A 25,830-nucleotide genomic window follows, 5' to 3' on the forward strand; every position below is an offset into this window, starting at 1 on the left:
CCAGAGGTCGGTAGAGTATGGAGTTAAGCCTATACTAAGTATTGTGTGTATTCTTCAACATAGGAGACCAGTCTGGCTGGAGTGATGGTTTCTGTAGACATCTGGTGATGTTCCTATAAAGCTTTCAGCACAGGACCTGGCATGCAGTGGGTTTGGTCTGTTATTCAACTAGTATTTGTTGAGTTCTGTTAAGTACCAAGTACTGTGCTCCGTACTACTATATACTGGCCAATATAAGCGACATAGTCCAAGCTCTCAGGGAGGAGACAGTCTAGTGAGGGAGACAGATAATAGGTAAGTACTGGTTGCATGTAATTACAAATTGGAATAGGTGCTAGGAAGCGAATGGGTGCAGTGAAAGCAAATAACAGAGGGCCCTTGCTTAGATAGGGTGGCCTGGCCGGGTCTCCAGAAGAGGTGACATTGAGATGAGACCAAGACTTGAAGGGTGAGAAGGAACTCACCAGGCCCAGCACAGGGGAAAGAGGACTCCAGGGAGGGGGCGCAGAATGTGCAGAGGTCTTGACCCAGGAAAGAACTTGGTGTGTTCAAGAATCAGAAAGGAGTCCAGTGTAGCTGAAGCATTGGAAGGAGGAAGGTCACAGACTCTCTGAGTCTGGCTTACCCAGAAGGCAGGTCTACTGTGCAGCATATAGTGGGAGAGTGATGATTGTTCTAAGAAAAGTCCGCAAGTCACCTGCACCAAGGGTAGGTGATACTAGGTGGTGAAGACATTAGATGCCTGTCTTCAAGGTAAGAACGGGTGTAGAGACCAACAGAAGTGGGTGCATTTCAGTTATCTGTTAGAACTACCAGAGTTAGGACTGCTAGTGAATTGGATTTGGGGGACAGAGGATAAGGGAAATGGAGGAACCAGAGATGACTCCCCAGTTTCAGCCTTGAACAGTTGGTTAGCTGGGTGGTGACAAGGAGAGGATCGGATCTAGAAAAGGAGAAATCCAGAATTTGCCTTTGGGCATGTCAGGTTTAAGATGCTCATGAGATATCTAAGTGGAAGTGTCAACTAAGCAGATACACATGCCTAGAAGATGGGTTTGACTTCAGTTATGAATGGAGAATTTCAGCATATTGATTATATTTAAGGCCCGAGGATTGGATGAGATCAGTGAGGGGACAGAGAGTAAAGAGAGAAGACAGTCCAGGACTCGGCCTGAGGACCTGCAAGAGTTGGAAGTTGAGTAAAGGAGGAGGATCCTGCGAAGGAACTGCCAGAGGTGGGAGGGAAACCCTGAGGGTGTGTCCTCATGAAAACCTAAAGGGGAAGCTATGCTTGGAAACAGGAAGTGATCACCTGTGTTGAACGTTGCTTAGATGTTAATAAAGAAGACCGAACTGTGACCCCTGGATTAGATTCCATGGCAGACATCTGTGACCCTGAACAGACTTTTGGTGGAGTGGTAAGAGCAGAAGTTGGACAGGGTTCTGAGGAGCAGATGGTAAGAGGACGAAGCGCAGCTGGGTACACCAGCCACTTCCCAGAAATGTTACTCCGCTTCCATTTTCTTTTCTAAGGTAGAGTTCATGCTGGAAGGATGGATGGTAGAGATGGTGGAAGATTAAACAGCAGGCTAAGGAATAGGGAATTCATTCTCTAGGTGTGGAGAAGCCATTGGATCCTGAAGGTGGGGTTTTGGGAAGGGCCAAGAACAGGGTAGTTCATCTGGCCACCAGGAATCCAGTGCCACCAGAGCCATGTTCCCCATTTCAATAGGATCACATTCATTTTACTTGGTTTTCAGCCACAGGCTACATTCTAAACTCAACAGGAGCCATGCCAGGAAGGTGGGGGTGATAGAGGAAGGGATGGAGCCGGGAGGGAGTCTGTGTGAGAGCTGCTTCAGCAGCTTCAGAATGAAAGTTGATCGAGCAGCGTGAGGTATAGGGCACCTTCCTGCAGCCTGGCCAGCGAGGGGCCACCTTGGGGATGCCACGTGTCACCTAGGCACTCACGTGTCTGAAGACTTGACTCACCTAGGCCGATGTTCCACACTCTTCTCATGAGTCGTTTCACTTTGAAGGGAGATCTTCGTAATAGTTGAACTGATAGTGCAGTTTTGATTCAGAAAAATCCGGAAGCTCCAACAGCTGTTTGCATTTGTTTCCATCACTTCTCTTGATACATGAGATTCAGAGAAATCCCGTTCACTAATTATTCAACACACATTGGTGGAGACCCTTCCCATGTTGCTTACTAGTGCCAAATACTCTTCTGAGTGAATGAGTCAGACCCAGTCACTGGCTTTATGGAGTTTACGTATCATTGGGGAAACAGTCGATAAACAAGGTAATATGATTTTCTTCAGGGTCACACAACTGACGAGGGCAGAGCTGGGACCTGTCCTCCTGCTCCTGGCTCCAGTTCAGTCCTCTCATCAGCTGGGCCATGTTGACCATGCCCTGTCAGTCCCCTCTCTTGAAAATGGAGTCAGGAGCAGCATAGCAATACAGTACACTTGAAAATCAGGGACCTTAAAAAGCCAGTCTGTCATCTTCCAATTGGTCTCATGTAATTAAACAATAAAAATAAAGCAAGTCTAGATGTAATTATGTATGCATAAAAAGCATCGGCCAGATCTTCTCTCTTCTGTTTAAATGTGGGCTAGGTCTTGCTCATCCCTTAATGCCATCAAAACAGTGTGGAAACAAAAGAATTTTAATTACGCAACTCCAAAACCACTCTTTTCAGTGATGAATTATGGGGACAGGTAACTGCTTTTCCGTGTACGTCACAAGTGCTAGAACTCAGTGAAGTTTAGAGATCTGACGCCCTCAGGAAGCTTCATCAGCGTTCAGCAAGATGGTGCATCCGTGTTGGTCTCTCCTTGGTTTCAGCAGAAGAACGGGGTGGGTCATTCTAGGCTCTCAAAGCTGGGGAGGAGTTTAGTGATTGGGGTTTAACTGCATCTCCCAAAGACCTCTGCCTACATGGTTTACCAGTGATATGCTGCCTCTTGGAAGGCAGGTGACAGTTCCTTTAATCACACCAAGAAACTGGAATTTCTTGACAGGTAAATTGGTTAGGATTTGTCTAGGGTAGTAGTTTTCAATTTTAATGGGAGCAGAAGGGGAGGAATAGATTCCTTTCTTGTTTGTTTATCCATTCACATATTTATTCATCTGTCAAATATTTATGTGTTAGGAACTAGGAACTAACATCCTGGCAGCAAATGGTCCCTGTGGAATTTCTGGTCCAGCCGAAGAAAAAACAAGTAAATGACCAGTGGGCTAAGCCTTTAGGAAAGGCAAACATAATCCTATTTTCTTTTCTTACCTTAGCCTTTCTCCCTAAAGCTTTTCTTTTAGAAAGACGGTTATATAATTTAGTGTCTAAACGTCAGAGTTAACTTAATTTTTGTAGCATCTCCCAGTACCTCTTGACATAATTGGAGATTCATTCCCTGAGAGTTGCTGATATAAGACTCTTGGTCATGCTCTGGATGGGAGTGTCGAGAATGAACACACAGCAGGAACACATCGTGTGGTCTGAGGGATAGTGGCCCCCGCTGTTGGTTTCAGATGATGTGTTATGGCATTCACTTGTCCTGCCAGTGTTTATCAGCTCCCACTCTGAGCCAGGCATTCTTTGGGTGCTGGGGATAAAGTGAAGAGCAGCCAGACATGCTCTTGCTGTCAGAGAGAAATCAGATTGTTATACTCTTGGATGTCTAACTACAACCTAAGATAGTTATAGCATTGAGGAGGAAAGCTATCCATTTCTGAGAATCCATTTTAAAGTGAAATTGACCCACAATTGGCGGTTATGGGAGGTTTTCCTGAGGAAGTGACTGAGCAGAAACCTGAAGATGAATTGGAAAACAGGAGCTAACCGGCAAAGGTGAGGTAGGGTGAAGGGAGTGGTGACTGTTATTGCTTAGTCAAGGGTGTCCAATCTTTTGGCTTCCCTGGGCCACATTGGAAGAAGAATTGTCTTGGGCTACATGTAAAACACGCGAACACTAACGATAGCTGATGAGCTTAAAAAAAAAAAAAAAAAAAAAAAAAAAAGGTCTGTGCATAAATCTCATAATGTTTTAAGAAAGTTTATGAAGGCCGGGCACGGTGGCTTATGCCTGTAATTTCAGCACTTGGGAGACCAAGGAGGGCAGATCATGAGGTCAGGAGTTCAAGACCAGCCTGGCCAATATGGTGAAACCCTGTCTCTACTGAAAATACAAAAATTAACTGGGCATGGTGGTGCGCACCTGTAATCCCAGCTACTTAGGAGGCTGAGGCAGAAGAATTGCTTGAACCTGGGAGGCAGAGGTTGCAGTGAGCCAGGATCTCGCCACTGTACTCCAGCCTGGGTGACAGAGCAAGATTCCATCTTTAAAAAAAAAAAAAAAAAAGAAAAAAGAAATAAAGTTTATGAATTTGTGTTAGGCAGCATTCAAAGTCATCCTGGGCTGCATGTGGGCCTCAGATTGGACAAGCTTGGTTTAGACCCAAAAGAATCCGCAGGGGCATCCTGCCCAGCCAACTCATCCTTTATTCTCTGCTTTATTTTACTCCTTAGCATTTTACTGGCATCACACACAATATAAACCAGAGATCTTCTTAGGTTTAGTGAAAGATTCCAACTCACAAGAGTTTCATAGGCTGCCTTTGACACCCATCTACTTAAAAAGATATAGAATAGAACCAAAAATTGCCAGGAGGGAAAGGTCAGGGGCTTCTTCCACATGAATCGTGCACCTAGCAGTCCCTGCAGCCACCAGGAGCTGTTCTGTTTGTCCCTTCCCACCTCAAGTGACAGCTCAGGTGCCAGGATGAGACTCACATTGGTTGGGTTTGCCATCTGCCCTGGCTTCACATCTCAGGCCCCAAGTTTTCAGGGTCTTCCAAGGGATATGCTCAGTTGTAGGAATCAGCACAGTCAGGGAAGCCCAAAGACACAATGTTCCTATCAGGTATTTAGAGTTCCTCCCAGTCTGGCTGCAAGTTATCAAGTGATCAAGGGGTCATTTTTATCATAGGAAATGTTGCCTAGTCACATAATTGACATTTTATCTTTTTAAGCTTTCTAGGGAAACAAAACTAGAACGTTAACCTAAGATTATTTTTGTTGTTTTTGTTTGTTTGTTTGAGGCAGGCTCTTGCTTTGTCACCCAGGCTGGAGTGCAGTGGTACAGTCACAGCTCACTGCAGCCTTCACCTCCTGGGGCTCAAGCAATCCTCCCACGTCATCCTCAGATAGCTGGGACTACAGGCGCATGCCACCAGGCCCAGCTAATTTTTTTTTTTTTTTTTTTTTTTTTTTGTAGGGATGGGATTTTCACCGTGTTGCCCAGGCTCATCTTGAACTCCTGGGCTCAAACGATCTGCCCACCTAGACCTCCCAAAGTGCTGGGATTACAGGCTCAAGCCATGATGCCCGGCCAACCTAAGGTTAAATTCTCAAAAGAAGAGGGGAGGGCTGGGTGCGGTGGCTCACACCTGTAATCCTAGCACTTTGGGAGGCTGAGGCGGGTGGATATAGTTGTGCATCCATGAATGAATGAGTAAATGGATGCACTCTTCATTTGCAGCTGAGATGGCTGTGGCTTATAGATGCCTATCGGAGAGTTGCATGCTGTCTGTAAAAGTAGTTGAGGTAACACCTGTGCATATCGTGCTAGGCATTGGGGATCTAAGGCTGAATAGGACAACGCAAACCGGCTTCATGGAACTTACTGCTCCTATTCTTGTTTCATTGTGGAAAAGTTGGAGCTGTACTACGACCACCCAGGTCTTCCTGGATATGATCTCATTCTGTTAAAGGAGAATGGAGGGTGCCGGGCATCAAATAATTTCCTTGACCTTAGCAAAAAATAACACATTTTCTGGAAAGATCACATGGACCTCTACTTTCTATCCTGTCTTTGCGGTTGGAGGATATATATAATAATGGTATCTTTATTATAAGAAGTTCCTCAAGCTGGCTCCGACAGTCTTTTCTGGGAAGAGCCTATTCTGGTGGAAGTTTGGTCTTGTAGGCCTCCTTACGAGGAGGGTGCCTAACCCACACATCTGGATGGGATTCCAGAGTTCCCGCAGCAGGAAAGGGGGCTATCATCTTCCCTGGTTTAGTGATTGAGAACATTTGCTCCCACAGCCTCCCAGACTTGAACTTTTTTAGACTTGAAGTACGTAGCCCTTCAAGCTGAAACCTCATGGGCTGCAGCTGGACAGAGAAGGCCGCAAGAGAGCTGAAGTGCAGCCTCTGCAGGCCGCCCCTCCAGGGCAGACCAGTGAAACAACACATGTGAGTGGGGAAAGAGGAATTCATATCCTGTCTGGTCAAGAAGGAAGCCAAGTCTCACCCTCTCTGAGCCTGTCAGACTGTGGGGAGCTGTCTTGGTAATTTCGTGATGTCTGCGTCACAGAGGGGATCCAGATGTATCTGTTGGGGAAGCTGGGTGGATGGGAAGGAGAGGAGGGGGAAGCACTCATCCCTGTTGTGGCCCTGGCCCAGCGCAAAGCTCACTCACCTACCTGCCTTTTCCCTTCCCTGGTTTAGGTGTCAAATGCATTAATATTTTGCAGGAAGGTGGGCTGAGGGTGGGGACCTGGCTCTTTTCAAGGGATATTTCCTACCTGTTGTTTAAAAAATCATCCTTTTCCTCTCCATTCTTTTTTTGCAGTGATATTTTTAGTCAGCTGTTAGAGAAAATTGCAGAGAGATTGAGCTAAAGCCCAGAAAATGACTGAGACATCTTGGGAGAATTTATGACTTTTCTTAGGATATACTAGAGCCTTCTATTGAAATGAGAGGGGATATAAATTTGCCTACAAATACCCACCTTTATATTTGTATGGCAATGTCTGCCATAGACCTGCCCACCAATAAGGAAATCTACAGTATGATTGTATGTTCTCATAGCAAATTCCCGCATTAAATTATAGGGTTTAGAAAAGTCATAAATTATTTTTTAATTGACATTTGTTTTTTCCACCTTCCTCTGTATTTTGGGTTTGAATTTCTACTTTTTATTCATGAATGCCTTCTGGTGATGGTTCTCTAGGTTTGGCGCGGACATGCTGTACCTTTTTTTTCTGCTGGCTCTTTCTCCTTCTGCCTCCCCCTGGCATAATTTCCATCTTCTGTCTCCCTGTTCTGGTTGACTGATAGTTGTGGTAGCTGGTTCTCCTCTGAATCTCCCTGGCAAATTAGCATCAGAAGCAGCGATCCCTGCATCCTGGAAATAAGCAGTTAAAATACCAGGAAGAATCCGAAGCTGTATTTCTTCTGAAGAATACCCAGAAAAACTCATTATCCAGGCTTAGAAAAACCTGAATTACAGATCTTTTTAAAAAGATGCAGTTATATTGCTTTCAAGTACATTTTGAGCTAGTAAATTAAAAACACATACACAGACAACTGTTGCCTACTCAATTCCATGCATGTTTATTGAGAGCCTGCTGGGTAAGCTCTGGGGATTTAAGATGAACAGAAAGGATTCTCTGAGTTATGGGAAAGACAAGGATGTCAATGGACAAAGATTCCTTGCTTGGCCAAACTTCAGTTATGCTTCTAAATCTTCTGCTAGGCCCATCTGTGCACTTCCTTGTAAAATCCAGTTTTAGCAGAAAAACCTGTGAAGTCATTTTAGCCAGAATCCCCCATTCTCTAATACCTGATCCTCCCCAGTGTCTGACGGGAGTTTCTCATCCTCTCCCATCCCCCAGGTGCTATCTGGTCACCCTGGCCCGTCTTCAGCAAGAATCCTGTTAGATCAGTTTAGCCAGAATCTTTCCTACTCCTGATGTTTCCTCTTAGTGATTTTCCACCCACTGACCCCCGCCGTCCTTGTTGGCTGTAAATCTTCACCTGTTTAGGCTGTATTTGGAGTCGAGCCACCCACTCCCTCCCACTGCAAGACCCAGTTGCAGTGGCCCCTCCACCTATCGCGATGGTCCTGGACAAAGTCCTCCTTACCTGCCTTAACACGTGTCATTGAATAATCTTTTCTTTAACACAACCAATAATTATATCACCCTGTGAAAAGCAGTATAATGAAGGTGTGTGCTGGGGGAGGAGAAAGGAGGGGAGGAAGGCGGAAGTATTTTAGTTAGCTGCTTAGGTGAATTCATTAGGTTTCTTAGAGGAATTAACGTTTGGACTTGGTCTTTGAAAGAGAGAGAAACATACCGGCTGACAGATATCTTGGGAGAAGTGGGTGGGGCGGTGGTCATGGTTGAGTGCTGAATCCACAAGGCCAGAAATACTAAGTGCCCCTGAGAGGCAGCGTTGCGCAGCACTGACTCCGGATCCTGCTCCGCAGCACTGACTCCGGATCCTGCTCCCGGATTCACATGCTTGCTCTTCTGCCAACCAGCAGTGTGACCTTGGCAAGCCCCTTCACCTTCTCTCTGTTTCAGTTTCTTCATCTGTAACTGGGGATAATAATAGGACCTCCTTCATAGGGCTATTAGGCTGATAGAGAGAGTTAGTAATTACAATGTGCTTTGAACACATTATTGTTACACAAGTAAGTACTATATAAGGGTTTGATAAATAAATAAGTTCAACCCTACAGGGTAGAGGGTTTGCCAGCTCCCATAGAGAGAAAGGCAAGAATTGGCAGCTAAGAAATCTGGGAAGATGGCAGCAGCAGTGGCAGTGTAGTTTCGGGTCTTCTCCTATATCCACGTTAAAAAGACACAGCTACTAGAGAGCAAAGCCAAAGCCCAGAACAACATTTAGAGCTAGACTAGGTGGCAGAGTATCCTCATGAGCCCCAACATACAAGCTGATGGGGACACACTACCAACAGTCTCACAGCTGGCATGTTATTTGTATTTGTGTGCAGCAGGGCATCTGATGGGCCTGAGAACAGGAGACCCTAAAATAGCCATCAAGTATTTACTGGGAAGCTCGCCTGGCCAGTTTGAGATTAGCAGCTGAAAATGAGAGGATTTTTGCCCAGCAAGGTCTAAGGGGCCAGAGCAGTCAGGCCCTTCTGATGACTTGAAACTGACCAATTAGGGCTCTCTTCTGGGACTAGGCCTTGCTACAAGAGAAACTGCTGAGAGCAGAATGAAAATTGATCAAGAAGTGATATAAGAGACAAAATAATGAGAACATAGAGATGAAAATTGGGGAGGGGGAGATAGCCAGGAATTGTCATAAAGGAAGCTGCTATATATTTTTTTTTTTTTTTTTTTTTTTTTGAGACGGAGTTTCACTCTTGTTACCCAGGCTGGAGTGCAATGGTGCATCTCGGCTCACCGCAACCTCCACCTCCTGGGTTCAGGCAATTCTCCTGCCTCAGCCTCCTGAGTAGCTGGGATTACAGGCACGTGCCACCATGCCCAGCTAATTTTTTGCATTTTTAGTAGAGACGGGGTTTCACCATATTGACCAGGATGGTCTCGATCCCTCGACCTCGTGATCCACCCGCCTCGGCCTCCCAAAGTGCTGGGATTACAGCTGCTATATTTTTTAAAGCAGCTTTATTTGTGTATAATTTATATATTTAAAAAACCTATAATAATTATACAATTTTGTTGTTTTTAATAAATGAATACAGGCCAGGTGCAGTGGCTTACACCTGTAATCTCAGCACTATGGGAGGCCAAGGTGGCCAGATCACCTGAGGTCAGGAGTTCAAGACCAGCCTGGACAACACGGTGAAACCCCGTCTCTAATAAAAATACAAAGATTAGCTGGGCTTGGTGGCAGGCACCTGTAATCCCAATTACTCAGGAGGCTGAGGCAGGAGAATCGCTTGAACATGGGAGGTGGAGGTTGCAGTGAGCCAAGATCACACCATTGCACTCCAGCCTGTTGACAAGACCAAGACTCAAGACTCTATCTCAAAAAAAAAAAAAAAAATTTATACAGCTATGCAGTCATCTTCACAATTCAGTTTCAGAACATTCCCATCAGCCTGAAAAGTTCCTCATGCCTGTTCCAGTCAATCCCCACTGCCACCCTCAACCCCAGGCAACTACTTATCTGTTCTGTGTCTCTCTAGATTTGCCTTTTCTAGAAATTTTGCATAAATGCAATCATAGACAGTGTAGTCGATTGCGTCTCACTTCTTTCACTTGGCATAATGTTGCTGAGGTTCACTCCCATCATAGCCTGTATCAGCAGGTCACTCCTTTTTATTGTGGAGTGGCTATTATTATTACATTGTACGGATATACAACATTTTTGTTTATTCATTTACCAACTGATGAACATTTGGATTGTTCCTGCTTTTTGATTCTTATGAATGAATCTGCTATGAACATTCATGTGCTGATCTTTTTATAAACACATGTTTTCATTTCCCTTGGGTAGATTAATAGGAGTGGGATCGACAGGTCATACGGTAAATTTGTGTTTCTCTTTTTAGGAAACCATCCAATGTTACCGTTTTACATTCCCACCAGCAGTATGTGAGGGCTCCAGCTTTTCCTATTCTCTTTAACCCTTGGCATTGTCAGTTTTTTGGAATAGAGCCATTCTAGTAAGTTTGTAGAAGTATCCAATGGTGATTTTAATTTACATTTTCCTAATGATTAATGAGGTTCAGCAAATTTTCATGTGCTTCTTTGTATTCTTAGTATTCTTGCTGGGCGTGACGGCTCACGCCTGTAATCCCAGCACTTTCAGAGGCCAAGATGGGTAGATCACCTGAATCAGGAGTTCAAGACCAGTCTGGCCAAAATAGTGAAACCCATCTCTACTAAAAATACAAAAATTAGCAGAGTGTGGTGGTGTGCACTTGTAATCCCAGCTACTCTGGAGGCTGAGGTGCAGGAATTGCTTGAACGCGGGAGGCGGAGGCTACAATGAGCCAAGATCGCACCACTACTCCAGCCTGGGTGAGAGAAAGACTCTGTCTTAAAAAAAAAAAAAAAAAAAAAAAAAGTATTCTTACTATTCTTCTGTGGTAAAATTTAGTTGTTGAAAAGTCTGTTCTTTTCACATTGTATTGCATTGACACATTGGTAAAAAATAAATTAATGTAAACGTGAAGGTTTGTTTCTGGATTCTCTATTTTGTTTCATTGATCTGTATGTCTGTCTTTAAGCCAATATCATACTGTCTTGAATACAGTAGCTTTATAGTAAGTTTTGAAATTAGATAGTGTAAATTCTCCAACTTTGTTCTTTTTAAAAATTATTTAGGGTATTTTCAGTCTTTGACAGTCCCACATAAAATTTAGAATCAGCTTGCCAAATTCTGTCAAAAAAAAAAAAAAAAAAAGCCTGTTAGGATTTCGATAAACATTGTACTGAATCATTAGATCAATTTGAGTAGAATTGCCAGATTCACAGTAGCAAATCTTCTAATCCAACCCCTCTTCATTTATTTAGCTCTTCTTTGATTTCTCTCATGTTTTGTAGTTTTCAGTGTACAGCTTTTGTATTTTCTGTTAAAATTATTACTAACTGGCCGGGCGCGGTGGCTCAAGCCTGTAATCCCAGCACTTTGGGAGGCCGAGGCGGGTGGATCACGAGGTCGAGAGATCGAGACCATCCTGGTCAACATGGTGAAACCCCGTCTCTACTAAAAATACAAAAAATTAGCTGGGCATGGTGGCACGTGCCTGTAATCTCAGCTACTCAGGAGGCTGAGACAGGAGAATTGCCTGAACCCAGGAGGTGGAGGTTGCGGTGAGCCGAGATCGCGCCATTGCACTCCAGCCTGGGTAACAAGAGCGAAACTCCGTCTCAAAAAAAAAAAAAAAAAAAAAAAATTATTACTAATTATTTCATTTCATGTGATTATGAATGGAACTGCATTCTTAATTTCATTTTCAAATTATTTTTTGTTATTGAAAACTTTTGATTTTTATATATAGGTGATGTATCCTGTAAACTGACTAATTTCTTGAATTAATTTTTATAATTTTGTAATAGATTGCTTAGGATTTTTACATATAGAGTCATGTCATCTGTAAATATAAACAATTTTACTTCTTTCTGTTCAATCTCGATCCCTTTTATTTCTATTTATGGCCTTATTGCACTGTCAAGAATCTCCAGTACAATGTTGAATAAAAGTGGTAAGAGCAGACATCCTTATTGTATTTCTGATCTTAGAGAGCATTTAGTCTTTCACCATTAAGTATGACGTTAGCTGTAGGTTTTCAATAGATGCCTCTTGTCCCTAGTAATATTCCTTGACTTAAAGTTTATCTTACCTGATATTAATATAGCCACTCTACTTCTCGTAAGGTTACTGTTTACATAGTATGTTTTTTCATGCTTTTATTTTCAACCTATTTGTGTCTTTGAATTAAAGTGTCTATCTCTTACACATAGCATATGGGTGGATCTTGGTTTTTTTATCTGGTAAAACATTTTTTGCCTTTTGAATGGAATGTTTAGTCGTACTTATTTAATGTAACTATTGATTTGATTGGATTTACACCTACTACTTTTGCTCTTTGTTTCTGTATGTCTCATGACTTTTTGATTCTTCATTCTTTCCTTCTGTCCTTTTTAATAGTTGTTAAAAAATACTTTTTAGTATATTATTTAAATTCCTCTGTTGATTTTTAACTGCATTTTTTTTTTTGGAAAAAGAATTTCTGTTTTCAGCTGGGTGCAGTGGCTCATGCCTGTAATCCCATCACTTTGGGAGGCAAAGGCGGGTGGATTACCTGAGGTCAGAAGTTTGAGACCAGCCTGGCCAACATGGCGAAACCCTGTCTCTACTAAAAATACAAAAATTAGCTGAGTGTTGTGGTGCATGCCTGTAATTCCAGCTCCTTAAGGGGCTGAGGCATGAAAATTGCTTGAACTTGAGAGGCAGATGTTGCAGTGAGCTGAGATCGCACTCTGTTGCATTCCAGCCTGGGCAACAGAGCAAGATTCTATCTAAAAAAAAAAAAAGTTCTGCTTTTCTCTATGGATTATAATTTATATCTTGAAACTATCATAATCAACTTCAAGTTAGTATTGACTGAATTTCAGTATTAGCAACTTTACTCCAATATAGCTTCATTTCCTCCTGTCTTCTTTGTGTTGTAAAAAATATATTAATTTCCCCTTTATACAATTTTTTTTACAGAAATTAAAAGATAAAAAATAATATTTATATAGTCTTTTATATTTTCCCACTTATTTACATTTCTGGTGCTTTTATTAGTTTATTCCTGTGTATTCCTACCACCCTCTGGTGTCATTTGCTTGTCATCTGAAGGCTTCTTAAAAATTTTGTATTGGGCAGGTCTACTAACGATGAATTCTCTCACTTTTTGCTTAGATGGGAATGTCTTTATTTTGTCCTCATTTCTGAGTGACAGTTTCACTGGATATAGAATCCTTGATTGGCAAGGTATCGTTTTTGTTTTTTTCTTCAGAAGTTTGAATACAGCCATACCTCAAAGATATTGTAGGTTTGGCTTCACGATAATCTCAATAAAGCAAGTCATGTGAATTTTTTGGTTTCCCAGTGCATATAAAAGTTATATTTACATGATACTGTAGTCTGTTAAGTATGCAATTACATTATGTCTGAAAAAGGTAATACCTTAATTAAAAAATACTTTATTGCTAAAAAAATGCCAATAGTCATCTTAGCCTTCAGCAATCCTATCTTTTTGCTGGTAGAGGGTCTTGCCTTGATGTTGATAGCTGCTGACTGATGGGGTGGTGGTTGCTGAAGTTTGGGATGGCCGTGGCAATTTCTTAAAATAAGACAACAGTGAAGTATACCACATCGATTGACTCTTCCTTCATAAACGATTTCTCTGTAACATGCAATGCTGTTTCATAGCATTTTACCCACGGTAGAACTTTTTCAAAATTGGAATCAATCCTCTCAAACCCTACTGCTGTTTTATCAACTAAGTTGATATAATATTCTGAATCCTTTGTTGTTATTTCAACAGCATCTTTACCAGGATAAGATTCCATTTCAAAATATATTTCTTTGTATATCTGTAAGAGCAATTCCACATCCATTCAAGTTTCATTATGAGATCACCACAGTTCAGTCACATCTTCAGACCCTACTCAGAATTCTAGTTCTCTTGCTATTCTTACCATGTCAGCAGATACTTCCTTCACTGAAGATCTGAACCCCGCAAATTCATCCATGAGAGTTAGAATCAGTTTATTCCAAGCCCCTGTTCATGTTGATATTTAGACCTCCTCCCATGAATCACAAGTGTTCTTAGTGATATCTAGAATGGTGAATCCTTTCCAGAGGTTTTCAATTTTCTTTGCCCAGATCCAGCAGAGGAATCACAATCTATGATAGAGTAAGTCAAAATTACTCCTTGACCCTTGGGCTGCAGAATGGATGTTGTGTTAGTGGCATGAAAATATTTAAGCTCTTGGGTAACCAGGTACGTTGTCAATGAGCAGTAACGTTTGGAAAGGAATCTTTTCTTCTGAGTGGATCTCATCAGTGGGCTTAAATTATTCAGCAAACCATGCTGTAAACAGATGTGCTGTCATCCAGGCTTTATTGTTCCATTTATAGAGGGCAGGCAGAGTCAATTTAGCATAATTCTTAAGGGCCCTAGGATTTTCAAAATGGTAAATGAGCATTGGCTTCAACTCAGTTACCAGTTGTATTAGCTTCTGCAAGAGAGTCAGCTTGTCCTTTGAAACTTTGTAGCCAGGCATTGACTTCTCTGCAGCTATGAAAGTTGTAGATAGCATTTTCTTCCAATAGAAGCCTGTTTCATCTACATTGAAAATCTGTTGTTTACTATAGGCACCTTCATTAATGATCTCGGCTAGATTTTCTGGATAACCTTCTGTAGCTTCTATATCAGCACTTCATCTTACAACTTTTATATTATAGAAACAATTTCTTTCCTTAAACCTCATAAACCAGCTTCTGCTAGCTTCAAACTTTAATTCTGCACCTTCTTCACCTCTCTTAGCCTTCAAAGAATTGAAGAGAATTAGGGCCTTGCTCTGGATTACGCTTTGGTTTAAGGGAATGTTGAGGCTGGTTTAATCTTCTATCCAGACCATGCAAACTTTTTCCCTATCAGTAATAAGACTCTTTTGCTTTTTTTTATTTTTATTTATTGTTTTATTTTTATCATTTGTGTGTTCACTGGAGTAGGCACTTTTAATTGTCTTCAAGCACTCTTCCTTTGCATTCTCAACTTGGCTAAGTGGTACAAAAGGCCTACCTTTCAACCTGTGTTGGCTTTCCTCATACCTTCCTCACTAATCTTAATTATTCCTAGCTTTTGATTTAAAGTAAAAGACGTGCAACTCTTCCTTTCACTTGAATGCTTAAAGGCCATTGTAGGGTTATGAATTGGCCTCATTTCAATATTGTGTCTCAGGGAATAGGGAAGCCCAAGGAAAGGGAGAGAGACGAGGAATGGCCGGTCAGTGGATCACATATACAACATTTATTGATCAGGTTTGCCATCTTATATGGCCCTGGTTTATGGTGTCCCCAAACAGTTATGATGGTAACATCAAAGATCACTGATAACAGATCACGACAGTAATTGATGGTGGTATTATTAGTATCATTCTGAAACTTCTCATATAACATGGAATAAAGCAATTGAATAGTTACGGAATGTTCTAATTCTATCATCCCCTGTGTCCTTGAGAATGAGGATTCTTGCTATGGGAGAAAGGCAAAAACAGATTTAAGATAGAAGTAGTCTAGGAAAAACTGTAGTCCTGAATCTGAGTAATCAAACTGGAAATAGCAGTATGAAAGCCGAGGTATTTGTGTCTATGTATGTGTGTGTGTGTACATGCGTGTGCATATATACACAAATATGTATTATGTGAGTAGGTGTTTGTATGTGAGAGAGAGAGAAGAGCTGGCTAAGGTGACTGAACCATTAGCAGGGAGCATCCCTAGCTCCTAGATTGTGATCTTGAAATATTAGATTTCAATAAAAGAAACCTCATTCCAGTTCTGGGGCAGGACATATGTAAGATGCTCCTGAAACACTTTTATATACATCCATATAGCAAAGAAACTATCACAGATTTCTAGGTCATTTTAAAAGGACTCGAGTCAACTATAGGACAGTTTGAATTTCAAAAAGGGTAAAAAAATTGCAATAGACTAATCAAATAAGCGTAAGTTCATGAGTTCTACTTCAGTATTTTGAAAACTAAGCAAAGAAATAGAAAACATAAAGCATTTTACTATGTGTACTAAGCCACTAGAAAGCCAAATATTAGATGAAACATCTTATAAAAATTATTCCAGCGAATAAGTGAAGATGCAGTGAGAAAATTAGACTCTCACCCGGGAGATTGATGCTGTAAGTGCTGAACATCAAGGGCTGTTAATTGTCAGAACAAGAGCCCATCACTGCTGAAGTCTTGCCAAAGGGATCAACCCTGAATGGATCAAGCCTCCAGATCCAGCTGCCAAATTGCAGGAAATACAGAGAACAAAGGCATGTATTAAACTGTAGCATGAGTGTGCACTTTTCCAGCCAGTGAGGAACACTATAGGCCGAACAGTTCTGATTCTCTAGCAGATAAGTTGTAAGAAAAAGAGGTGGTGGGGGGTGGGAATGTGTAAAGTAAGTGATTTTAATCATCAAGTGAAGAAAAGTGGACAAGACTGTAGTGTAGGGATGTATATGTGAGTAATGAAGCAATTAACCAGAAAAGTCAGAGTAGCTGTTACTTATAGATGGAGGGGACTATTCATTGGGATGAGATGTCTTTACCTTTTTTTTGGTGTTGGTTACAAGGGTGTGTACCTTCTAATAGTCCTCTAAGCCATATAATTGTTATATGGGAACCTAGAGGCTGGGAGTCAGGTCCTGGCTCAGCTTCTCCCAGAGCTGTTGGGCCAGACTTCCCCCCTTCTCTCTCTGGGACTCAGTTTCCCTCCTTATCAGTTGCAAGTAACAAATTCCTGCCTGCTTCACTAAGTTGGTTGGCAAGCCATCTGGAATAATGGGTTGGGGAATGGCATGGAACCAGCTAGCGGCATTTCAGAAGCTGATGGCTCACCTTTCCTGGGCAGAGACTGTGCCCTTTCATCCTCACGACAGCCTCGTGAGTAGGTGTGCAGCTGAATCATACTCCATTCTAGTGGGAGGGACCCAGTCTCTGTCCTGAAGGAGCCCAGTCTCTTATGGAGACTTTCTAGATGAGAGAGTGGAATAATTTTAATTAACTTGTCAATGGTTTATTAGTAAACGGCAGCTCCTCTGGATGGCTTAGAGGGGCTTGAAAATAGCTTATTCCCCTGAGCAAATTAAATATTCTCTTCACAGATCATGTTTGTTCTGCTAAAGTGCTTAGCAAAGCTTTTTTTCCCCCTATAGATAGAGCCAAGGTAAACCTGAGCTCCCTGTCTGAGTGTGAGCTCTGACTAGAAAGAGCCAAATAAATGAGGTACTGTGCGATGCAAATGAGGTACTGTGTGATGAAAATGAGGTACTATGCGATGCAAATGAGGTACTGTGTGATGAAAATGAGGTACTGTGCAATGAAAATGAGGTAAGTACTGTGTGATTCATATGTGGTGCTCTGTGATGAAAACGAGGTACTGTGCGATGAAAATGAGGTAGGTATGTGTGATGAAAATGAGGTACTGTGCGATGAAGATGAGGTACTGTGCGATGAAAATGAGGTACTGTGTGATAAAAATGAGATACTGTGTGATGAAAATGAGGTACTGTGCAATGAAAATGAGGTGCTGTGTGCTGAAAGAATTCACTTTAGAAGATTGGCTTGTGGTCAGAGCCTTTTCTGTGTTGTCACCATCTTATCAATGTTCGTCTTTTCCCCCAACACCATCTTTCTTCTGAGTTCCGTTTCTGCTGTGAAGCTCTGACCCCTCAGCATCAATCCTCTGCTATCCCTTTGTCATTCACTCCAGTAGGATCCCATCCCCTTCTTTGCAGCCAAATGTGTCTAGGTACAGAGACGGCAGTTGGCCTGTGCCGTTGGGAGCCTTCCCAGCCTGCTCTCCTGTCCCTGAGATGCTTTTGTTTTGTGTCATGGGAGGTAGTCACATTTTCCAGTGTGACTGCAGACTTCTGCATGACAGGGATCATCTTCACCTTTTCTTAGCATTGGCATCAGATAGGGCTTGGGTTCAAATCCCAGCTCTTCCGCTGTGGGCTGTGTGATCATTGGCATGCTCCCTGATAATTCTAAGCCTCTGTTTCCTCAGGTATAAAACTACAATTGAGAAGAAGAGTTTGGTGTAGTACCTAATAGAAACCAGTCCTGATTCTGCATATTTTTCTATTAAACCAAAGGGTCGCAATCACACTAGTGGCTGCTTTTGGCTTTTAGCCAGTAAATATTTTTATGCGGAATGAAGGACCGGATGGTGGGTAGTGAGAAGCAGCAGCTGGTTGGGGAAAGGGAGGGAGAGTCACATGTTTTTGAGCATTGGTTCAGGAGCTTTCCAGGTGCCATCTCATTCAGCCTGGGAAGTAGGTGTGAGTCCCATTTTGCAGATGAGGAAGAGACAAGGCGAAGCCTGCTGCCCAGTCCTTCCCCGTCTCGGTGCGTGCCTGGCACGTGGTACTCATTCCCCTTCCGTGTTCCCGAATGGCTCACGTTCCATGCATGCTTGCGCTCCTTCTTCTCATGCGCCTCCTCAACCTCTGCCCTTTTTGTCTTCTCTCCCCAGCAGATTTGCCTTTCCCAGGCCCAGGCGGGTTATCTGGCCCACTCATGAGAACGTGTGAGAATCCCGTCCGGCACCATGCTGCCGCAAACCAAGCAGCACTGCTTGGTTTCCCCAAGAAAACATTGGAGGCTTTTATTTACCAATTTAATGGCGAAGATCTTCCCTTCCCTGTTGAGTTTCTGTGTTATGGTTTCGAACTGGAGGCCTGCAGGCTTGGGAGACCTGTTGACCCACAGTCTCTCTTCACCTACCTCTACTACCTGCTTGGCTTCTGAAACTGTTTGGCCAACTGACTCCTGCACATTTAATGGTCTTTTTTTTTTCCCCCCCCTTTCTTTCAAATGATCTCCTTGGATTTTTTCTCACTTGTCATAGCTTTGAAATGTGGTCCCCAGTGTTGCGCTGGAAATGCAGTTCTCATGTCTTCTGCTAATTGAAATGGAAGTGAACGTGGCACTCTGATCCTTGCACTTGAACTTCACAGGTGCTCGTGGTGCATTTGGAAGGACTTTCCTCCCCTTGACCTCCTTTCTGCCTTTTTTTCTTCTCCACAGCCCAATTGACTGATTGGACGGGATGGCCAGAAGTCCTTTTCCTATGGGACTTTGCCACCCAGAACTGATTAGTGAAGTTGTCTTTCGTCATTGCGAGCCAGACCTGGGAATTATGTAGGGAGTTCCTGGCACGTGGTAGACTTTCAGTAAATAGCAGAGTATCAATGCATCAAACTGGGGAATATCTTTTTTTCCTTCAAAATTAAATGACTCCAAAGAAATAAAGCAGATTTTTCATGTGCTGTAAATTGACTGGAAAATGGATTCCAGAAGTCCAAAAGTTTTTTGTTTTAAACAATGATGGAGTTTTGAGGATAATAAAAGTAATAATGGCAAATACTTAAAAAGCACTTCCTACATGTATTGACTAGTTTAATTCTTACAGCAAAGCAATAAGGTGGGTACAGTTATTTTCATTTTATAAGGAAACGGTGGCACAGGCACTTGCCCAAGGTCGACAGTTAATAAATGGCCAAGCCTGGACTTGAACTCATGCTGTCTGGCTCCAGGGTCTGTGACCACACGACTCTGTTTTGTCTCTTGATGTTCAGGTATGTAGATAAGCATGTGGATTCCTAGGTGAATACTTTGAAGGACAATCCTTATATGATAGATAAGTGCTGATTGGTTTAAGTATTGTTAGGTTGAGGAGTCCACGTATGTTTGGATACTGTTAGGGTTAAACTGAACATCATTAAAATACAAGTTTATGAGGAATCATGTCTGCTGACTGGCTGACCGTGGCATTCACTGCCTCACTTCTTAGTGCATAGTAGGTATGGATGTTCTCTCTTTTTCAGTGTGTGTGTGTGTGTGTGTGTGTGTGTGTGTGTGTGTGTGTATGTATTTCTTTTGGAATGAGTACTGATATTCTTTGACTCATTCCCAGAGGTTGAAAGGAAGGATGCGAGACGGTGCAAGCCTTTCGACACTTCATATATCTTAGAGACTCGGGGCTTAGGGGAGTGGAAAGGGACAGAAGGGCGAGTGGCTCTTCTGGCCGGGCTGTCAGAGAGGTTTGGCCACCTTTCATTCATAGGCTTGTGCACGCCATGTTGGAAGAACTTGTTTGTGTCTTCCTGTCCTGGCCCATTAAGTAGGAACTCCAAGAAGCTGCTCTCTGTGACCTCTTTGACTTTATGTCTCTGATACCACCTCTGCTGCCTGGGCTGTAGTCTCTACTCCTTGCACTGTTGGCCGCCTGGCCGGGTGACCAGATGTATAATTGACTCTGCTTTTGTCACGAGGAAGCCTCAGTCACTGAGGTAGTCCAAAAAATGTTGCTAAGCCCAGTGCAGCTCTCATTAGGTTTGAGATGAGACATCCGGAAGCCTCGCCTGCTTGTTCACGTCCCGGCGTGGATGGCTGCCGCACCCTCCGTCACTATATCCGGGCTGCAGCTGGCTCGCTCCGTGGCTCAGAGAGAGCCCTTCACTAACGAGGCCAAGGTTGTGGGTTTGATCCCTGGCCCCTGACTGCAGCAAGCCATCTGTCTTCACAAATGTGTGCCATTGGATACGAGGTGGAGAGTGTGTACAGAGGGGCAGGCTGGACTCCATTCTGGGAAAAACAGCTCCTTGACAGCCGGCCACGGTGTCCTTTTGGACTGTGAAGGATATCTTTTCTTCTCCTACTTTCCAGATCTGGCTATCTGGTTTTGATTTCAGACTTTTTTAAGATAGATGATGCTAAGGGTGACATAAATTCTCAAGCCTGAGAACTAAAAGTGACGGACCTAGAAGATACATACTATGTATCTGGTTTTCCAGAGTGATGTTGACAGTGTCCAGAATGACATTGTCACTGTCAACACTTACCACTCCGGAAAACCAGATACATACCATAAGGGTACATGTCTATGATCGTCGGCTCTGTCTCATGGTACACCAAGTCCCTGCTCTGGTTGTCTCCTTTGTAACTAAGATAACTCTTTTCAGCAAGGAGATGGGGACAGGGGTCTGGGAACATTAGATTGTGCTCATTCTTTTCTTTCTTTTGGGGTTGCCCAGCTTATTAAATGTTACAGGTACTTGGCTGGCTCTGTGAGGCAGTTGAAACAAGGAGTGGGGGGTATGGAGGGGGCCTTTGTCTCACGATGATTGCAGTTTGGTTGGTGAACAGATAGAAACTCCAATGAAAATCAGTGTGGAAATGTGGGAAGTGTTATCTAGGTTGGCCTCGGCCCTGGGTCTTAACCCTAGAGACAGAGAAGCATGTGTGAAGGCACAAAGGCAGGAACGTTTCCCTTATCCACATAGCTCTCTAGAAGTTGTTAGGCCCTGGGATTACAAGCACTTTGGGAGGCCGAGGTGGGTGGATCACGAGGTCGAGAGATCGAGACCATCCTGGTCAACATGGTGAAACCCCGTCTCTACTAAAAATACAAAAAACTAGCTGGGCATGGTGGCGCATGCTTGTAATCCCAGCTACTCAGGAGGCTGAGGCCCGAGAATTGCCTGAGCCCAGGAGGCGGAGGTTGCGGTGAGCCGAGATCGCGCCATTGCACTCCAGCCTGGGTAACAAGAGCGAAACTCCGTCTCAAAAAAAAAAAAAAAGAAGTTGTTAGGCCCAACGTGTCATGTTGTAGCAGTACTTTTCCCCCAGGTCTCCAGGCTGCTAGGAAACCCCTGAGGGCATACAAGCCATTCTAGTTAAGAGAGTGCAGTGCCTTGCTGCCTGCTGGGCTGTGCTCAGTGAGAAAGGAGACAAGAAACAGGAGGGAATGTATCCCTTTGTAGTCTTGGTTCATTCGGCTAACGATGGTCCTTTTTCATTCACCAAATATTAATTGAGTGTTTCTAGTGTGCCAGGCTCTGTTTCAGAGGCTTGGGTTATGTTGGTGAATAAAGCCAAGGTCTCTGTCTTGGAGGCACTTACGTTCTGGTGGGCGATGTGAAACCATCTAAGCTCCCTGAGGCAGGGATGGTGTCCCCTGCTCAGCAGTGTGTCCCCAGGGACCAACCTGGCCCCTGCTGTGAAACATTGCTCAGTCATTGTTGAAGTAACCTACTGCTTCAGCGTTTCAGGAGTGCTAGCTGGTGAGAAGAAAACACGGAGAAAGGCAGACGGTTTCTTTGAGACCTACTGGGTTGACTTGTTGTGTCTGATCTTTAGTTATAAAATTCTCAGCCACAGAGGAGAAAAAAATATTGAATAGATTCTATCAGGGCTACCTTTTCCTCATTACGCAGGAATTTGACGTTCAGTAGAAAAAGTCTTTTATTCACACCACTACTTTGAGTTTGCACGACAATGACGGGTGATACTGAATTTCAGTGTTTTGGTGCCCGAGTCAGATTTTGAGGTCTGAAGATAATTTGGAAGGACAAGTGAAAGGGAAGAATTGTCTTTTCCCACCCCAGTCTCAAGAAATAAAAGGAGAAGAAGCACAACAACCACAACCACAACAACAAACGTTTGGAGCTCGTGATTGAAGTAACCACCCATCACAAGCTGAAACAATTCTCAAGTCCCCAGGTTTCTCCAAGACTTGGTTTTCCATTTTGATTTTGGCGCTCTGGCTTTCTTCCCAGTTACATTTCCCCCTTGGTTTGATTACAGAGGGACAGATGGCAATATTAAAGAGCTGAGAATGTGGTTCAGAGTCGTAGAACAGGAACAAACCAGGCGCGATAAGCTCCTACGTTAGAATGTCCATTTCAGAGGCCAGCCTGGAGAGTTGCTGCCATGGGGCCCACGGGGAAACGGGAGCCCGTTGCCACGATAGAGGGTCAAGAGGGAGGGTCGAGTGCTGGCAAGTCAGCAGACAAGCCCTGGAAGGAGGTTCAGCAGGAGGAGGATGAAACCAGATGCGAAAGATAGAAGAAAGGATGGAAGTAGGTCAAGGGAAGAGTAGACTCTGTCCCCATGAAAAGTGGTAGGCTTTCCTGCCAACGGGAGAGCAAGGATTTGAATGAGAGCAAGGCTGTGGGACCGTGGCCTGAGCTCTCCATCATGGGCTGAGGACCGTGATACTGGTAAGCGAAAGCAGAGCTCTGCCTGCCTGTCAGGTGGGACAAGCAGCTGGTGTTCTGGGGACCCGCCGGCCCTTTCCTCCTTGGTCCCAGCCGAGCTGTTGGGAACCATTCCACATGGAAGGAAATGCACCCAGCTCAGGAAGCTTGTGCAGCAAAGTGCAGGAGATGAACCCCAAGTTCTGACAGCTTGCCAGAGTGCCTGCTGCGCGAATGCTGGCAGGAACATTTGTTTTGAGAATAGTTTACCATAATGAATTCTGACATCATTGCACTGTCTCAGGCAAGGGTGTTGACATGGAATAAATGACCTAATGTCAGTGGTCTGTGGAAACCCTCAAAAAACAGGGAGATTGGGAGATTCCTTGGCTCTCTTATCTTCATTCTGCAGTGGAGTTTTAAGCAACAGTTCCTTCTAGATTTTTTAATTGATCTCAACATTTTAAGAATAAACGAACAGTTTGGAGATATAAAGGCAATCATGTGGGTTTTGTTTGCCGCTCTCAAACTGGGTTATCTCATAGCATTTGGAATGGAATTCTTGCAAGTTAACTTCCTTCTTTTGTTCTGATTATCCATGTACTTTAACGTTTTTCTTTTTCTGCTCTCATGGCAACAGTGGAAGCGATTAGTTGAATAATCGCTTAAATTATGTGATTTAAACATGTTTGGATGACATAGGCTTTCCTGAGAATTGTGTTTTGCATTTGGGCACTTTAAGATGTGCCTGTTTCACCTCTTTCTGCTGTTGGATTGATCTGTGGTGGGCAGGGGACCCTTCTGGGTGCCACGTTGATTGCAGTGGGCTATAGCTTCAGGTTTCTCCGCTCTGTGGTTACTGTGGCTTCTTTGCTTACAAGCAGGATTCTTCCCAGCTTGAGGAGGAATTTGCTTCTGAATCCTAAACTCTCTCCAGGAATAAACTAAAAACAGTTTGAGAAAAACTTGTATTTGCTTCGAAGGCTTAACTGGGAATACGCACCCAGTGGCTGCGTTGCCTCATCCAGCCTGGCCTCCTTCAGGGCCGGAGACTTCCTCCGTTCCTCCACCAGAGGGCCTCGGTCCTGCGCGGCAGAAACCCTCTTGCACCTTACCAGGGAATTGCATTTCTCTATTCGTCATTGATCTCTTTTTACCCGCATTCACTGGACTTCTTCACCTGGACCAGGAGATTTTCTTTCCAGTTTTGGACCAGTCATGAGTGAGAGTATCTCATTAGCTGTCATCACTGGGGCACACAGAATTTATGTTATAAATACATGAAGTAATTTGCATATTAATGATCCAAAACATAGACCTGAACTCTTGGGTTCGTATTCTGTTCCTTTCTCTGGAGTTACACTTCTGTTTTAGAGCTTCTGTGTACCCAGGAAGATAGCAGAGAATGGTCGAAAGCTCCCAGCTCACTCTCTCACTTGAGCGAGCCCTTTACTTCTGTGTTATAATGGACCAGATTCTTTGGATCATTTATAGCTGGAAAATTCTGTGCCTCTGTAACTGTCTAAGTAGCTCATTCTGTTTCCTAGGACACTGGAAACATTCTGAATGGCCAGTTCCTATTTGTAGGCTTCCCTGGGTTATAATATTTAGGTTTGATACTGCTTATTCGAGGCCTGATTTCTACCTGGTAAATCAGCCCCTGCAACCAGGGTCTCCAGTTATGTTGCCTTGGTCACATCTTATTTCATACAATTCCAAGTACTGTTCCTCCTGTACCTAGTAGGAGTTTAACCCGTGATTCTGGAGCAAAGTTAGACTACCATATCCATTTCCATCCCTTGTTTACTGTAGCTATTTCCTTCCCTCCATGTTACTTAAGAGAACTGAGCTTCAGTCCAAAGCAAATGTACTTTGTTGCCTGTGAACATGGATCCCATAAAAACAAATGAAGGAAAAAGCAGAGTAGATTGCGTGTCCCAGGTTTATTCACATCTCTGTTAGGTTTCCTTTAGTGCTGCTTGGCGTCCGGAGCACAGCTTTTCTTTTCATGCCGCCATCAAGCTTCTGATCTGATATCATCTGATATGAGTGGGTGAGAGGACTATGGGAGTATTTATGTACCTATGCCAATAAGCCAGTATCTTTAAGTTCTGGGGCCATTCTTGTGAATGAGAGCCCTGGGATGTCATGCAGGTATAAGATGCGAATTAATAGCCCTCACGAGGGCCTGTAACTTACAGAACCCACATTCAGCTTGATTTAATACCTTTGCGTGATTCAAAATGTCATCCAAGAAGAGAGCCAAATACCTCGAGCATCTGCCACAGCCTACAGAGGCTAGCTGACACGTTTGCACCGGCTGACCCGCGCTGTGGCTTTTTGGAAAGATGAGATCTGTTCTGATGAGCAAGTTATAAATATCACCTAGTTATATCATAGGTGATGGCAGTGCTTAATGTAGAGGGACTGGCTGGGGGGCATTCCTAGCTGAACAGGCTGGACGCAGCTTTCAGAGAGAAGTGGGGCTTCAAAATATTGACCAGGATGTTACAGAAGAATTATTTGTCCCTTAATGAGATGTGTCACCAAGTGTGTCCCTGTGGGGTGTGAGTGGCAGTGAGATGAGGTGGGCACTGCTCACACTCAGGAAGCTCGGGTTCCAGTCATGCACTCACTCTCAGAAGGGACCTCTGAGCCTTTGCTTCTTTTTGTCAGTGTGGGGTTTGGAGGAGGGTTGGTTTGAGGCGTTTACTGGGTTTTGATAAATTTACATTTTCAAAGAGGCAGAGTGATTGCTTGGTAGAGTTCC

The 25,830-nt window shown here is 43.5% G+C and overlaps 1 protein-coding gene across 6 annotated transcripts in view; it reads left to right on the forward strand.

Annotated features, from left to right (window-relative positions):
* The window catches only part of TTC7B (tetratricopeptide repeat domain 7B), a 269,079-nt gene that overhangs the window by 86,869 nt on the left and 156,380 nt on the right, over positions 1-25,830 (forward strand). The window lies entirely within an intron of this gene.

Source organism: Saimiri boliviensis, chromosome 2 (assembly GCF_048565385.1).
Source record: "Saimiri boliviensis isolate mSaiBol1 chromosome 2, mSaiBol1.pri, whole genome shotgun sequence".
NCBI classification, from domain to species: Eukaryota; Metazoa; Chordata; class Mammalia; order Primates; family Cebidae; genus Saimiri; species Saimiri boliviensis.